The following is a 17,096-nucleotide window of genomic DNA, read 5'->3' on the forward strand; positions in this document are numbered from 1 at the left end:
ACTTGACGTTCGTTACGATCGAGGTCGATCCATCAAGAATGATGAAGACAAACATGGGAAACTAGTTTTTCCACTTGGTAGATATATAATATATATATATATATATACACATATATGTGTGTGTGTGTGTGTGTAGGTAACACCAACGGTAGTAGTTTATATTCCAGAAAAATAATGGAAAAAGATGGAGAGACAGGTAGAGTTCTTGCGCATGCAACTTGCATATATCTATGTACATTTTTATACGAATAAACATAGTTGTGAGTCAACAAACTATTCCAACTTAAAACTAAAAGACATTTACGTGAAAATAAAATACGGTAAAACCACTATTACATGAATATGTACACCCGTTGCATGATATTTCTATTATTTAAACGTTTTATTACACGATTGGTATTTTTCTATATTTTCAAATATTATATTAACAAATATAATTAATATTATTGAATATCATTTATGTTCATTTATTTTCAGGTTTCTGTAGTTTAACCATTTTTTGGTCTCCTATGTCGAGTGTGACTCGCCATCAGTTTATAATATAATTCGATGTACGAAAGGATGTGTGTGAAACGGATTAATTTCATTTTATTGCTTTCAATTTTCGTGCCTAATTTGTTTAATAAATTTGTTTATAAATTAAAAATTAATAAATTTGAAGATCGAAAAGTCGTCTATCATCAATTCACGATCGATAATATTTCTAATCTCTGATTATTCAAATATACAGAGGACAGCGAATACGATTTGATGATTGAATTTACAATCCAATTTAATAATAATAATAATAATATAATAAATATGATTAACCTTTGTACGACGAAATCTATCATAATCATTCAATTTCAAAGTAATTTACGTGATATAACTTCATCGTAATATCGCAAAGAGACCTGCACTGAAGAGATTATGTGATTTAGCAGCCAACAAAATTTCCGATCCATAAATTTGATTTAGTTCAAAGATTGAAGAAAAAGATTGGATAATAATATTCTTTCTTTTTCTCTCCATTGTGTATAGATTTTTTTTTCTATTCATTTATATTATCGTCTTATCATTAAAATATATTTAAACATTTGTTATTTCATTATTTCAAATGTTTCATTTAATTTATTTGATAATGAGATAGAAACAATGTTTGGAATGCAAATGAACTTGTCAAAAACAAACAAAAAAACAAAATAATGAACCAACAAAATATACGAATATTAATAGACAATCATGATACAGAAAACGTTAATGACTATAGTTATTTATAACATATTATAAACAAAAACTAAATTATTAAAAACAAAAACTAACTAACTAAATTAAACTATTAACTAAATAAACATATTATAAACAAAAACAAATTATTAAAAACTAAAACTAACTAACTAATTAAACTATTAACTAAATAAAACATTATAAACAAAAACTGAATTATTAAAAACTAAAACTAACTAACTAAATTAAACTATTAACTAAATAAAACATATTATAAACAAAACTAAATTATTAAAAACTAAAACTAACTAATTAAATTAAACTATTAACTAATGAAACATACTATAAACAAAAACTAAATTATTAAAACTAAAACTAACTAACTAAATTAAACTATTAACTAAATGAAACATACTATAAACAAAAACTAAATTATTAAAAACTAAAACTAACTAATTAAATTAAACTATTAACTAAATAAAACATTATAAACAAAAACTAAATTATTAAAAACTAAAACTAACTAATTAAATTAAACTATTAACTAAATGAAACATATTATAAACAAAAACTAAATTATTAAAAACTAAAACTAACTAACTAAATTAAACTATTAACTAAATGAAACATATTATAAACAAAAACTGAATTATTAAAAACAAAAACTAACTAACTAAATTAAACTATTAACTAAATAAAACATATTATAAACAAAAACTAAATTATTAAAAACTAAAACTAACTAACTAAATTAAACTACTAACTAAATAAAACATATTATGAACAAAAACTAAATTATTAAAAACTAAAACTAACTAATTAAATTAAACTATTAACTAAATAAAACATATTATAAACAAAAACTAAAACTAACTAACTAAATTAAACTATTAACTAAATAAAACATATTATAAACAAAAACTAAATTATTAAAAACTAAAACTAACTAACTAAATTAAACTATTAACTAAATAAAACATATTATAAACAAAAACTAAATTATTAAAAACTAAAACTAATTAAATTAAACTATTAACTGAATACAATTAACTAAACTAACTAAATTAATCAAAAAACTAAATAGCTAGAGAGACTCTAGCATTAAATAGGAACAAAATTCTTATTTATTTGTCATTGAAAAGAACTAAATTATTTCTCAAACAATCTAATATTATTATTATTATTATTATTATTATTATTATTATTATTATTCAGTAGTTGGCAAGATAAATTGTTAGTGCTACTGCCTGTCTCGTTCTTGGAATCGTTGATATAACAAATAGACGTATAAAAGAAAAATCGTCATATCCATAACAATTTCCTATATTCGATTGGTAAAAGCTTTCTAGCATCGAGAAACGATGAACGGGGGGAAGGGAGGGAGCGGGGGAATCTGCGGAGGGGGAGGGAGGTTAGGGGAGACGTAGCTCGAGTGTTTGGGAAAAAATATTGAATTGGCGATAAATAGAACGGAGAAAATATGCCCGTTCTTTAGAAGACCAATAGGAATCTTTCTTCCCTTTATTCGAACGATGACGTTGTTCCATTCAATTTTCAATTTCCCCCCCACCCTCTCTTTTTCGGGAGACGGACAGTGGCGGATTTAAACGGTGGGCGGAGCTAACGGTCGCGCAAGGCCCCAATTAAATATTTTCTTTTGATTGGGTGGTTAGAGAAAAATTAAGTTTCTATTTTTTTTTGTAAAAGAAAATTTAATTAAAGTGTTATGTTAACGAAATTTTGAATTTGATATGATAATAATATAGAAATTGCAAACTTCAGCTTTCCGTTTGAACGAATATTCAAATCTTCTGGGCAAAAAATTTGTTGGAAAATACTGATTTAGTAAAAAAGGGTTCTACCCAATTTTTTTAATTGTTTATTAACAATTATGTTATGCTCGTAAAATTACGTATGTTAACGTTTATCATTGTAACGCGTCTCCTGTTATTATATTAACGTTAAATCACGTCAGCATCGCAAATAATTTTTAATTATTTTCACTGATATAATTCATTGTTATTTTCTTCTATTAATAAAAAAAAAAAAACAAAAAAGAAAAAGAAAAAACAATTTTCTTCTTTCTCAATAATTTTATGAGAGTTGTTTTTCTTTGTTTGAACAAATTAATTTTTTGTCCAATTGGAGTTTCACAGGCCCCGAATTTTTTATCACATGGTCCGTGAACCCACTTGACTTGACACTGACACACGAACGAAGATCGGAAATAACTAATTTAATTATTTATTTATTTCATTATTTCAACATTGTTAAATAGAGACCAAAAAAAAGATAGAAAGAGAAAGAGAAAGAGAGAGAGAGAGAGAGAGAGAGAGAGAAGATAATAACGGCTTTAATGTCGTAGTTATAACAACATCATTTTCTGTGTTCTGGAATGCGAAGAAAATTTAATTAAATCCTTTTTGTTTCTCTCTCTCTCCTCTCTCCCTCTCTCTCTCCTCTCTCTTCTCTTCTGTTTCTTTCTCTCTGTTTCTTTCTTTTTCTCTCTTACGTATATGATGCAAGCACGTTCAACAAATATTTTTACGAATAATGCCACGGACCATGGTGTACGTGGTTTTAGAGAAACATGATATTAACGTGGCCAGTAATTTTCACAAGAAAATATGTTTCTTTTCTCGTCTTTTTAGCTCCAACAACAACAACGAAAAGAAGAAAAAAAAAAGACAGAAAAAAAAGAAAAGGAAGAGAAAGAAATATACACTCCGTATACACAGACACCCACCCACACCCACACACACAAGGTGGATCAAAAGTATCTGGCTGATATTTTGAATCATTGATTAAATCCTTTCTTCAATCTTCTTCTTTTTTTATGATCAATTTTTATCGATAAATTTGATTGGACGTACAACGAGTTTCGCAGGAGTATTATTGCGATTATTGTTCATTTTTATCTAATTTATTTCTGAAAAGTGAGTTTTAAGTTTTATAATTTATCTTTTTTATCAATTACGTTTTATCTATCTATGTATTGACGGTTTTATCACGTTAAATAATAATTGATTGTTTATTAATGACGCAAACTTTCCAAATTCCGATATACAGAAACATATTTAATAATGATTATTAATCATTCCAATTGATATTATTGATTGCAAAATAACACTTTATCGTTAGAGAAATATAAATTTATTAAATGATAAGAAAATTTGTGTCTCAAAAGTATTTTCATTGTTATAAGAATAGAAAAAAAAACAAAAATGCAATAATTATTTTAATAATAATACTTAATAAACATTTATTTGCATCTTATTATATATAATTATTATTATTCTATCTTCTATTAAATATATTATAATTATTATTATATATTATTATTATTATTATATTATTATTTATTTACATTTTAGATGAACCAGAGTACTTTTCTGATCGAATTTGATATAATTTAATGGAAAATAATTTTCAAAATATGTTTTTCGTGTATAAAATTGGAACATATTGTATCCCAATGAAATATTAATAGTTTTAAATTGACATTAATGATAGGATAGTTATTGCGATTATTGCTCATTTTTATCTAATTTATTTTTGAAAAGTGAATTTAAATTTTATAATTTTTCTTTTTATCAATTACGTTTTATCTATCCATGTATTGACGGATTATCACGTTAAATAAATAAATTGATTGTTTATTAATGACACAAACTTTCCAAATTCCGATATCAGAAACATATTTAATAATATGATTATTAATCATTCCAATTGATATCAATTTGATTGCAAAATACACTTTATTGTTAGAGAATATAAATTTATTTAAATGATAAGAAAATTAGTGTCTCATAAGAGTATTTTCATTGTTATAAGATATAAAAAAAACAAAAATGCAATAATTATTTTTATAAATAATACTTATAAACATTTTTTGCATATTATTATAAATTATTATTATTCTATCTTCTATTAAATTATATTATAATTATTATTTATATATTATTATTATTATTATTTATATTATTATTTATTTACATTTTAGATGAACCAGAGTACTTTTCTGATCAAATTGATATTAATTTAATGGAAAATAATTTTCAAAAATATGTTTTTTCGTATATAATAAATTGGAACAATATTGTATCCCAATGAAATAATAATAGTTTTAAATTGACAGTAATGATAGGAGTATTATTGCGATTATTGTTCATTTTAATCTAATTTATTTTTGAAAAGTGAGTTTTAAATTTTATAATTTATCTTTTTTATCAATTACGTTTTATCTATCCATGTATTGACGGATTTATCACGTTAAATAAATAAATTGATTGTTTATTAATGACGCAAACTTTCCAAATTTCGATATACAGAAACATATTTAATAATATGATTATTAATCATTGCAATTGATATTAATTTGATTGCAAAATAACACTTTATCGTTAGAGAAATATATATTTATTTAAATGATAAGAAAATTGGTGTCTCATAAAAGTATTTTCATTGTTATAAGATAGAAAAAAAAAACAAAAATGCAATAATTATTTTAATAAGTAATACTTAATAAACATTTATTTGCATCTTATTATATATAAATTATTATTATTCTATCTTCTATTAAATTATATTATAATTGTTATTATATATATTATTATTATTATTATTTATATTATTATTTATTTACATTTTAGATGAACCAGAGTACTTTTCTGATCAAATTGATATTAATTTAATGGAAAATAATTTTCAAAAATATGTTTTTTCGTGTATAATAAATTGAAAAAATATTGTATAAAAATATTGTATAAAAATATTAATAGTTTTAAATTGGCAGTAATGATAGGAACACTTTTGTGATATAATAAAGGTGTTAATAATACCTGTACATATTTACTTTTTTTTTTATATTATAGGATTGAGTGATAAGTTAGCAGTAAAGTATTCGTTTAATTGATGGTCGACACGCGTCACTGACCACGTTCAACGTCGCCAGGAAATCCTAATTACTGCATTTAATCTAGTCTCACTTGGTTATCATACTTAAAAAGGTATAAAACTCGCGTATCTTCTCGTTAGAATAAAAAATATTCAAATAATACGTAGGAATGTAATACGTTGAATATAATCAAATTTACAAAGTTAAGATTAATTGGGAAAATCTTCTACAATCGTTCCTTTTTTTTATTAAAATAATTTTTTTTCTTCTCATTTCGAACTGTACTATATGTATAATACACATATTAAAATACAAACATATTAAAATTAATTAATAAACATATTAATTAATAAACATAATTAATTAATAAACATATTAAAATTCGGAAATTCGAACAAAAATTCGTAAAAATTAAATTCGCTAAAAGTTGCATTCGCAATTTTTCTTTTACTCCCTTTTCTCTCTTCTTCTTATTCTTTTTTTTTTATTTTTTTTTTATTGCTTCGAAACATTTTCATACAACTAGCGCGAGAGGGGGGAAGTTTGAAATATCTTTTCACTTGGAAAACATTGAAGAGCACTCGTGTCCAGAAAGATACTTTTCATGGTACGTTATCGAAAGTCGTAAAAGCTGTGAGAATCTCACTTCCATGATTCCGGATAGTAGGAATGGCAGTAATGTATTTATCGTGCCGGTGACCATCAGTTTTGTTGGAGTATGCCACGTCGAATTTCGAATCGTTCGAAGAAAGTTATGCGACTGCATTTCCCCACTTCCTGCAAACCCCCCTCCCCACTCGCCCCTATCCACTCCTATTTATCTGCGTATATACAAAATGACCCGTTTTTTTATCGTAAACGTATATCATCCAATAGAAAAATGTAAATCTAAATTAATATCGTACAATATATTAGAATCTCAAAGAATAATTTTGTAATTTATTAAATAGATTTGATAATAAATCGAAACGAGTCACCCGGTAGATGAGTAGAATGAAAATGATATAAGGTTCAATTTAGGATTGTTTCTATTTTTTTTTTTTATTAAATAAAATCTTTTTATCACAAAATATGAATATGCTTATTTACGGGTCACCCTGTATAAGATTGTACAGTCAGGTAAATAATAATTAAAAATGCAAAAGCGAAGTGGCGAGTTACTTGGAACGAAATTGAGGTAGGTATTTGAGTTAACTGGGTTTACGTTCGAGAAATGGACGGTCAACATCTTTAACGAGATCATTTGGTTCTTCTTTACGTATAATTAGAGTCGCATTATTTATTTATTATTTCTTTTACTTTTGTAGAAACCAAGCAACTAATCAACCAATCAACGAACGAACGAACGAACGAATGAACTAATGAACGTATATACGGAGGAAGGAACGTTTTTCTAACGGAAAATGTCAATCGTAATGGCAAGTTAATTATCGAGCGTGCAAAATGTTTTGAAAACGAAGTCACGTGGATCAAATATGGACGACGGTGGACGACCAATGGCCAATGGTGGACGTGTAATGGAAGTTCATTGGTTGATTCGACTCGACTCTGACTTCCTGACGACTCATGCATCCGGCATAATTCAGCATGTGTTCTAAAGCGTATAACGGTACGACAAATGTCGTGAATCGAATTTAAATACGTTGTAGGTATACATACAGTGAGTTAAAGGAATATTCTGACTCGTTCATACCGTAAATTTGAAATATTTTAATTATTCAAAAGAAAAAGGATACGATTAACAATATTTTTTTCTTCAGAAATTTGAGATAAATGTATATTGTTTAAACATTGTACAAAAATGTTATTTGTACTTTTTTTCCTTTCAGCAATTCAGTTGGTATTTGTTTGTAATGGAAAACTTTCAAATTCTTATACACAGAATATAGAAATGTTATTTTTAGGTCACTGCATTTAGAAACACTCTAAATTTGAAATATTTAAAAATTAACAAACTAGATATTGTTTAAACATTGTACAAAAATGTTACTTGTACCTTTTTCCTTTTCAGCAGTTCAGTTGGTATTTGTTTGTAATACAAAACTTTCAAATTCTTATACACAGAATACAGAATTGTTTGTTTTACGTCACTGCATTTAAAAAAATTCTAAATTTGAAATATTTAAAAATTAACAAACTAGATATTGTTTAAACATTGTACAAAAATGTTATTTGTACCTTTTTCCTTTTCAGCAGTTCAGTTGGTATTTGTTTGTAATACAAAACTTTCAAATTCTTATGCACAGAATATAGAAATGTTATTTTAGGTCACTGCATTGGAAACACTTTAAATTTGAAATATTTAAAAATTATCAAACTAGATATTGTTTAAACATTGTACAAAAATGTTATTTGTACTTTTTTCTCTTTCAGCAGTTCAGTTGGTATTTGTTTGTAATGGAAAACTTTCAAATTCTTATACACAGAATATAGAAATGTTATTTTTAGGTCACTGCATTTGGAAACACTCTAAATTTGAAATATTTAAAAATTATCAAACTAGATATTGTTTAAACATTGTACAAAAATGTTATTTGTACTTTTTTCTCTTCAGCAGTTCAGTTAGTATTTGTTTGTAATGGAAAACTTTCAAATTTTTATACACAGAATACAGAACTGTTTATTTTACATCACTGTATTTAAAAAAACTCTAAATTTGAAATATTTAAAAATTAACAAACTAGATATTGTTTAAACATTGTACAAAAATGTTACTTGTACCTTTTTCTTTTTCAGCAGTTCAGTTGGTATTTGTTTGTAATAGAAAACTTTCAAATTCTTATGCAGAGAATACAGAACTGTTTGTTTTACGTCACTGCATTTAGAAAACTTATGTTCTTATAGATATAATAAAAATAAAACAAAAACAAGAATATTCTTGGACCAGATTTTCTTAATGCAAAAATCAGAAGATAATATTAGGTCAAACGTTATCAAAATTTAGGAAGTGGAAAGACCGGACGTTTTATAATTAATGTGATATTATCATTTCATAATCTGCTCATAATTATGAAAGTGGTCTAACAATAAGTCCAAATTACAAAAAAATAAGTTTATTAGTTATTTCACACCACATTATTTCAAACTAAATTAATTCAATGTAATTTTCACGATATTGTCAAAAATGAATTGTTGAAAAATGAGTGTTTGTTATTTCAATATTATATAAAATTCATTTAATATTCAAATGTAATCCTTTAAATGTCTCGAAACAAGAAATATATATGAGTTAGACCACTTTCATAATTATGGGCACAATTATCAGCATCCAATTGATTCACAGTTGACAACATTCACACAACTGATTCTAATTCTATGTGTATATATTTTATTTTTATATTTATATAAACTATATTAATATAAAATATATAAATAAAAGTTATAATATTATAATATATCTTTATTTTAATATTAAAATATATATTTTAATATATATTTTAATATTTATACAATAAAATATTATATAAAAAGTTATATAAATATATTATATTATTTATTATTTCTTATCGAATAATTATATCTCTCGCATATTTTATTAATTATTATTATAAAATCAGAAAGTAATGGTTTAGTCACATTGAATTTATAATTTTCACTATAGTCAAGCAACATGATCTGTACTAATTGTATTAAAAAAAAAAAAACAAAAACTATGTTGTTGACTTTGCAAAGGCGGTAAAAAGGCACGACCTTTTTATAGTATTGAATAAATGTGAGAAGGTGTTTGTAGAAAAGTGACTCGAACCCATAAAAGGAAAAGTAAAAGAGAAATGACATTACTATGAGTCATAGAAGTATTAGTAATATTAATACTATAAATTTTAAACAATTGATGATATCTGCTTGCAATTCAATGTTTTTCAATTCTTATACGCAGAAATCTATTTTAGAATTGATTAACTTTTAAATTGATATAAATTTGATTGTAGTTGAACATTTTATTGTTAGAAAGATATAATTTTTGTTAAGTTATAAGAAAATTGGTCTTGCAAAATATACTCAATTGTTTAAATTGCATTATAAGATGCATTTGAGAACCAAATTATTATTATTTGCAAAAATAATCATTGTATTTTTATTATATTTTGTGTAAATGCAAATAATTTTGTTATTATCTATGCCAAATTATATTTCTCCAACAATAAAATGATTTTCTGCAATCAAATTTATATCAATTTGAAAGTTTAATAATTTTAAAAAAGGTTTCTGTGTATGAGAATGTTGAAAGTTTGCATTACAATTAAATATCAGTTGTTTCAAATTTACAGTAATGGTAGGAATACATTTGTGACTCATTGTATTAATAATCAACGTACATGTACATTAAATTTATCATTAAATTTTGAGGTTAGAATAAAATAAATAGAATAAAATAAAATCTCTCATCCTGTAACAACGAGTGAGACTCGTGGTTCAGTTATTCTCAATATTTTCTTGCTTTAATTGCGTGCAATTCTTCGTTAAATTCACGCGTTTAGGTTAGAATTACCTAGAATTAGGTTAGAAATTAACTCTTATATTTATCATATCAGTAAAAAGAAATTTAATATTAATGATAAATTTCTTGTTTATTTTAGCTCGACCAATCGGTAGTTAGGGATTAATTGTTGCTTAACAATGCGAGAAATATCCGAGAAGTTGAATTTATCAAATTTGATACTTCACGATCATTTAAATTGTTTCGGATTTGTATAAAAATGGCAACCATTAAAAAGAAATGCAATTCTTCGTTATATTCACGCGTTTAGGTTAGAATTACCTAGAATTAGGTTAGAAATTAACTCTTATATTTATCATATTAGTAAAAAGAAATTTAATATTGATGACAGTAATTTCTTGTTTATTTTAGCTCGACCAATCGGTAGTTAGGAATTAATTGTTGCTTAACAATGCGAGAAATATCCGAGAAGTTGAATTTATCAAATTTGATACTTCATGATCATTTAAATTGCTTCGGATTTTGTATAAAAATGGCAACCATTAAAAAGAAATGCAATTCTTTGTTATATTCACGCGTTTAGGTTAGAATTACCTAGAATTAGGTTAGAAATTAACTCTTATATTTATCATATTAGTAAAAAGAAATTTAATATTGATGACAGTAATTTCTTGTTTATTTTAGCTCGACCAATCGGTAGTTAGGGATTAATTGTTGCTTAACAATGCGAGAAATATCCGAGAAGTTGAATTAATCAAATTTGATACTTCACGATCATTTAAATTGCTTCGGATTTTGTATAAAAATAGCAACCATTAAAAAGAATTCATGTAATTATTATTAATTTAAAATAATCAATATTACAGAAATTCTTGTATACAGAAATATATTTAAGAATTATTCTGTCCTTTTACTTTCCCTTTTTTTTTTACCGGTTCCACTCAGAAAATATTGATCGTTATAAATCAACAATAGTAATATAAAACCTCCTAAAACTCATTGTAAATAATTAAATAATTTGTTCATTTAATGTCAATAGGAATCTTACATTCCATCGCCAATTTCTAGCCTACCCGCCCCCCCCAACAAAAAAAGTAGATACGAAAATTCGAAAAATTTTTTTAAACAATCCTATTCATTAATATTATAATATTAACTTTTTAACGAATCATTAACAATATTCCTTTTACGTTTTGTTTTTTAAACGAGAAGACACAAATTATTATTTTTTTATTTATTTTATTTTTTATATTAATTTATATTTAATATATATTTAATATATATTTAATTTAATATTTATTAATTTAATATTTATTTATTTAATATTTATTTATTAATATATATTTATATTTAATATATTTAATATATTAATTTATATTTATACTTTTTTAATTTATTTATTTTGCAAATATCCATCTTCGTTTGAAAGAAAGAAAGAGAGAGAGAGAGAAAGAGAAAGAAAAGTAAAAGGTGGTGGTGGGGAGTAGAGGGAGGAGGAGGAGGAGGAGGAGGAGGAGGATCATCCGACGAGTAAAAGAATTTCGTTTGAGAAAAACTTTTGGATCCATTTATGACTTTATGTACGAGTTATTATGCGTAAGTTTTTACGTATGAATCAATGTGAATACGTTTGAGAATATAGAAGTGTATGCGTTTTTGTATGAATATACGAAATGAAAAGGATATTTTTATTTATTTATTTTTCTTTTTTTTTTTTCTTTCTTTCTTATTGGACGATGACGAAATATATTAATGGACACTAACCTATTTGTTAAACTTTTTCAAAGAGGGTTTTAAGAATCCAAGACGAGGCCAAGTCGAAAAATTTATTTCATTTTCATCCTTTCCTCTCCTATATATATATGTACGTGCATGTGTTTGTATGTATGTGTGTATATATATATATATTTTATCTCGGTATATTCGCGGTAAGTCGTAGAAGTTGCGAGAAAGGAAAAGAATTTTATAATTGGACGCCGAGGGCCACTCTCTTTCTATCTCTTCCACTCTCCGTCCTTCTATTTCTTGTTTTTTTTTTTTTTTTTTTTTTTTTTTTTTCTATTTTTATTATTTTATCCTTTTTTTCCTTTTTCCCTTATTTTTTCTTCCCCCCTTCGCAGCAGTCAGTTTCGAACTTTTCGAGACTCGCCGGCCATTCGAAGAAAAAAAGAAAAAAAAAAAAGAACAAGTTAAAAGAAAGTTTCAGTCGATTCAAAGATGATGGGGGGAATGGGGGGAATGGGGGGCAAGGGGTCGCGTACTTAAGACGGCCTTACAAAGTCGTCGACCGTTTCAATTTCGTTTTCTTTGGAAATCATAAAGAACCCCCCCCACCCACCACTGGGCTTCTTCTATTCGTGCGAATGCACCTTCTTATTTTCTTTCTTTTCTTTTCTTTCTCTGTCCTTTCGTTTTCTTTCTTCTTCTTCTTTTTTTTCAGTCTTTATTTCTCATATCAAAGTTCTTCGAATTGTGTTAGTAAAAAATTTGTCTTCTTGTTCTCTTTTCTTTTTTCTTTTACTACATTTTTTCTTTTTTTTTTCTTCTTTTAATATTAGAATTTAGTTTAAAGAAAAATGAAAAGAATGCGGATAGCCTCAACTTGAGATAAAAAGAAAACTCGTTTTATCATGCGGAACGTAATCAATTGATTCATAAATACGGTGAACGGTTTTTTAGAATTGTATATTGTTACGTTTATTAAATTTTTTCTTGAACACTATTGATATAGTGTCCTTAGGGTAAAGTAGATTTAGAAATAAATATATCGGTATACCTTTATTAGGTATTTAATGAATTTCATTTAAACGATTTATTTGTAGCAAGTAGATTAATCGAATACGAAAATAATTTACAGGAAACGCCCGTAACTAAAAATCTTACATGTTGGTATAACTGTAAAAACAAGAAAAATACCTGTTTTTTTTAATGTATAACAATTGGTCATTCTTAATTTTTATTATTATTAAATGTTATTATTTTAGCATCCGAATCAGTTTAATATCCATGAAAGTATGAATAATACAAAGTAGATTTTTTTCAAAATGACATATTTATTAATATATTTAGAACATTAAATAATTTCGATCCGACATTTTATTAGATGAAAATTTTCAATTCAAAATCATCACTGGTCAGGAACATTAAAACAAATGTATTTTAGTTTAAACAATCCAAAATATTAATAAAATATATTAGAGTGTTAGATATACCTCAAATGATTGATAATTAATCGAGAAAAATGTATATTGTAGTCTAAAAGCACGAAGTATGAGTTCGACGAACCGTTCTCTTCGAAATCCACCGTTAGATTGTCTCATTGTCCTCTATGAAAGTTCTTTTATGATAATTGTTTATACAATTTTCCGAAGACTACGCATGTATAACGTAAACACTATTTGGAAAGTCGTATAAACGAGAATCAATAAAAGAATTTGAACTGATTTTCGTAGAGGACAATGAGACCCAGTCTAAACAGTGGATTTCGAAGGGAACGGTACGTCGAACTTATACTTCGCGTTTTTAAACAACAATATACATTTCCTTCGATTAATTAACAATCATTTAAGATATATCGAACACTCTTAAGGTATGTCACACCCCCGTTCATCCTTTCATAAAAAAAAAACGCATCTCACAATAACTATCGATCGACGTATTACATCATACTAACACACATACACGTAACCCTAACCTAGAAACTTCAATAATCTCATTTAACTGTCAATCAACTATAGACTCTACTTCACTATTTCTCTTCCATTCTGTTCATGTCGTGTCATCAAATTTAATCGTTACCGTATCTTAATAAGTTGCACTTTAAAAATATAAAAAGATTCATTTTAATAATAGATGATATATAATGTGATTCGAACGTTCGGTTTTAAAATTCGAAAGAATATAATCGAATGCAATAAATATGTCGAAATATGCGAAACATATGCGTGAAACATAGAAAAATATGCTGTCGATTGTTATATTATTCATTCGGAAAGTTATATAAGCAAGAAATATAGAAAAGAATTTTAATTGGCTTTCATGGAGGACATTGAACCCCCCATTCTAACAGTGAATTTCGAAGTAATTTGCGATATACATTTTCTTCGATTAATTTCAGATATATCGAACATTATAAAGGTATGTCTCATCCTCATTCATTCTTTTTTAAACAAACGTATCTCATAATTACGTATCACATCATACTAAAATACACACACACATAAACCTAACCTAGAAATTTCCATAATCTCGTTTAACCGTCAATCAATTGTGATTTTTATCTCATTTACTTTTATATTCCTTCTCTTTTCGTACAGTTTCATAAAATTGTATCGTTTCTTTAACACTCGAAAAGTTTTAGTTCAAAAAATAAAGAAAAAAAGGGAAGAAATCTTTCTCGTTTTGTTGTAAACGCACCCTGATCATTTTTTTCGTACTTTCCTTTTTCTTTTTCTTCTTTTTTTTTCTTATTTTAAGGGAGAACAAACAAAAAAAAAATATAAGGGAAAGAAGAAGGTGTACGTCGTGCGATGAACGTAACGAACCGAGTAAGAAAGAAGGGGCCACAGGACGGACCATTCGGAAAAAGCTTTTCTACCCTCCAAAAGTTCCATTTATCACGAGAGAAGAAGACCGAAAGGAAGACCTGGAATAAACGGGGAAAAGGGAAGAAGAAGAAGAAGAAGAAGAAGAAAAAGAAGATACCTTCTTCTTCTTCTATTTCTTAAGAACTCAAGCAGGACGGTTTATATTAGTTTGAGGGGGAAAAAATTCAATCTTAGATGGGGACGATCGGCACACGTACGATAAACAGACCGTGATTGACGTACGTGATTCCACTTCCCTTTTATTTCTTTTTTTCTTTTTTCCTTCTAGCTATTTTTTCTTTTTTTTGGGAGGGGGAGGGGGGAACCGCTAATACACCCAAAATAGTGAAACATGAAATTATTATTTGTTGTTTCATTATTTTTGTATATCTATGATCGTAAAATAAATTTTATCGGATTTTTATTGAGAAAAAAAGCAAGAAAAAAATAGAAATAATAATCATTAGAATTATTATCATTTAATTAGAATTTTATTTTAGAAAATAGTACGTTTAGTGAAACATTTAATTCAATTAAAATTTTATAATCAAACATAATTAATACACAATTCAAAGATATACATTTATTTGAAATCATTTGAATCAGATAACCTAAAAATAAAAAAAATTTTTGGAGGGGGGGAACCGCTAATACACCCAAAATAGTGAAACATGAAATTATTATTTGTTGTTTCATTATTTTTGTATATCCATGATCGTAAATAAATTTTATCGGATTTTTATTGGGAAAAAAAGCAAGAAAAAAAAAAGAAATAATAATCATTAGAATTATTATCATTTAATTAGAATTTTATTTTAGAAAATAGTACGTTTAGTGGAACATTTAATTCAATTAAAATTTTTATAATCAAACATATAATTAATACACAATTCAAAGATATACATCTATCTGAAATCATTTGAATCAGATAACCTAAAAATAAAAAAAATTTTTTGGGGGGGGAACCGCTAATACACCCAAAATAGTGAAACATGAAATTATTATTTGTTGTTTCATTATTTTTGTATATCCATGATCGTAAATAAATTTTATCGAATTTTTATTGGAAAAAAAAAGCAAGAAAAAAAAAGAATAATAATCAACGAATTAGAATTTTTTTAATCAAACATATAATTAATACACAATTCAAAGATATAAATCTATCTGAAATCATTTGAATCGGATAACCTAAAAATAAAAAATTTTTTGGAGAAGGGGGAACCGCTTATACACCCAAAATAGTGAAACATGAAATTATTATTTATTGTTTCATTATTTTTGTATATCCATGATCGTAAAATAAATTTTATCGGATTTTTATTGGAAAAAAAAGCAAGAAAAAAAAAGAAATAATAATCAACGAATTAAAATTTTTATAATCAAACAAAATTAATACACAATTCAAAGATATACATCTATTTGAAATCATTTGAATCACATAACCTAAAAATATATTTTCCTTTGTTTAATAATCGTATTATAAAACTTCAAAAGGGACAAAAAAAAAGTTGCGTTATTCCAGTCGAGTTAGACTTTTATCGAATATTTGAAATCCTTTTTTTTTTTGACTGGTAGTTATCGCAAAGAGTTAAAGAAAAATGGGTCATCCCATTGAAACCAAAAAATTTCAGATTACCTTGAAATCTTCTCTCTATGCTTTTTCACCTACGCAAAAAGAATAATTATCGCGATATGTGCCACTCTTTCCTGTATACGATGCAAGTTCTTTGACTTTTTTTTTCAAATTTATTTTATAACAAATAAATAAATTTATATAAATTTATACAAATTTTTTAAAAAATTTTTTTACAAAGGCACCGAATTAATTGTTACACCTTATATATATATATAAGTGTAAACGTACTTTATAAAAGTGTAAAATATACGTTAAAGTGTCTAATTCAGTTAATTTGTGAATTAACTAGACGGATTAGATTTATCTAATAATTTTTATATTTTAATATAAAAA

General features: G+C 25.6%; 1 long non-coding RNA gene across 1 annotated transcript in view; it reads left to right on the forward strand.

Annotated features, from left to right (window-relative positions):
• Positions 1-7,425, forward strand: part of LOC122514952 — a 58,100-nt gene extending 50,675 nt beyond the window's left edge. Inside the window, exon 4 of the long non-coding RNA XR_006303166.1 lies at positions 7,411-7,425. This is a non-coding gene — a long non-coding RNA (uncharacterized LOC122514952). The remainder of the gene's footprint in view (positions 1-7,410) is intronic.
• Positions 7,426-17,096: the final 9,671 nt, after the last annotated feature.

The sequence above is a fragment of the Polistes fuscatus genome, unplaced genomic scaffold (genome assembly GCF_010416935.1).
Source record: "Polistes fuscatus isolate 324 unplaced genomic scaffold, CU_Pfus_HIC Scaffold16, whole genome shotgun sequence".
Classification (NCBI taxonomy): Eukaryota; Metazoa; Arthropoda; class Insecta; order Hymenoptera; family Vespidae; genus Polistes; species Polistes fuscatus.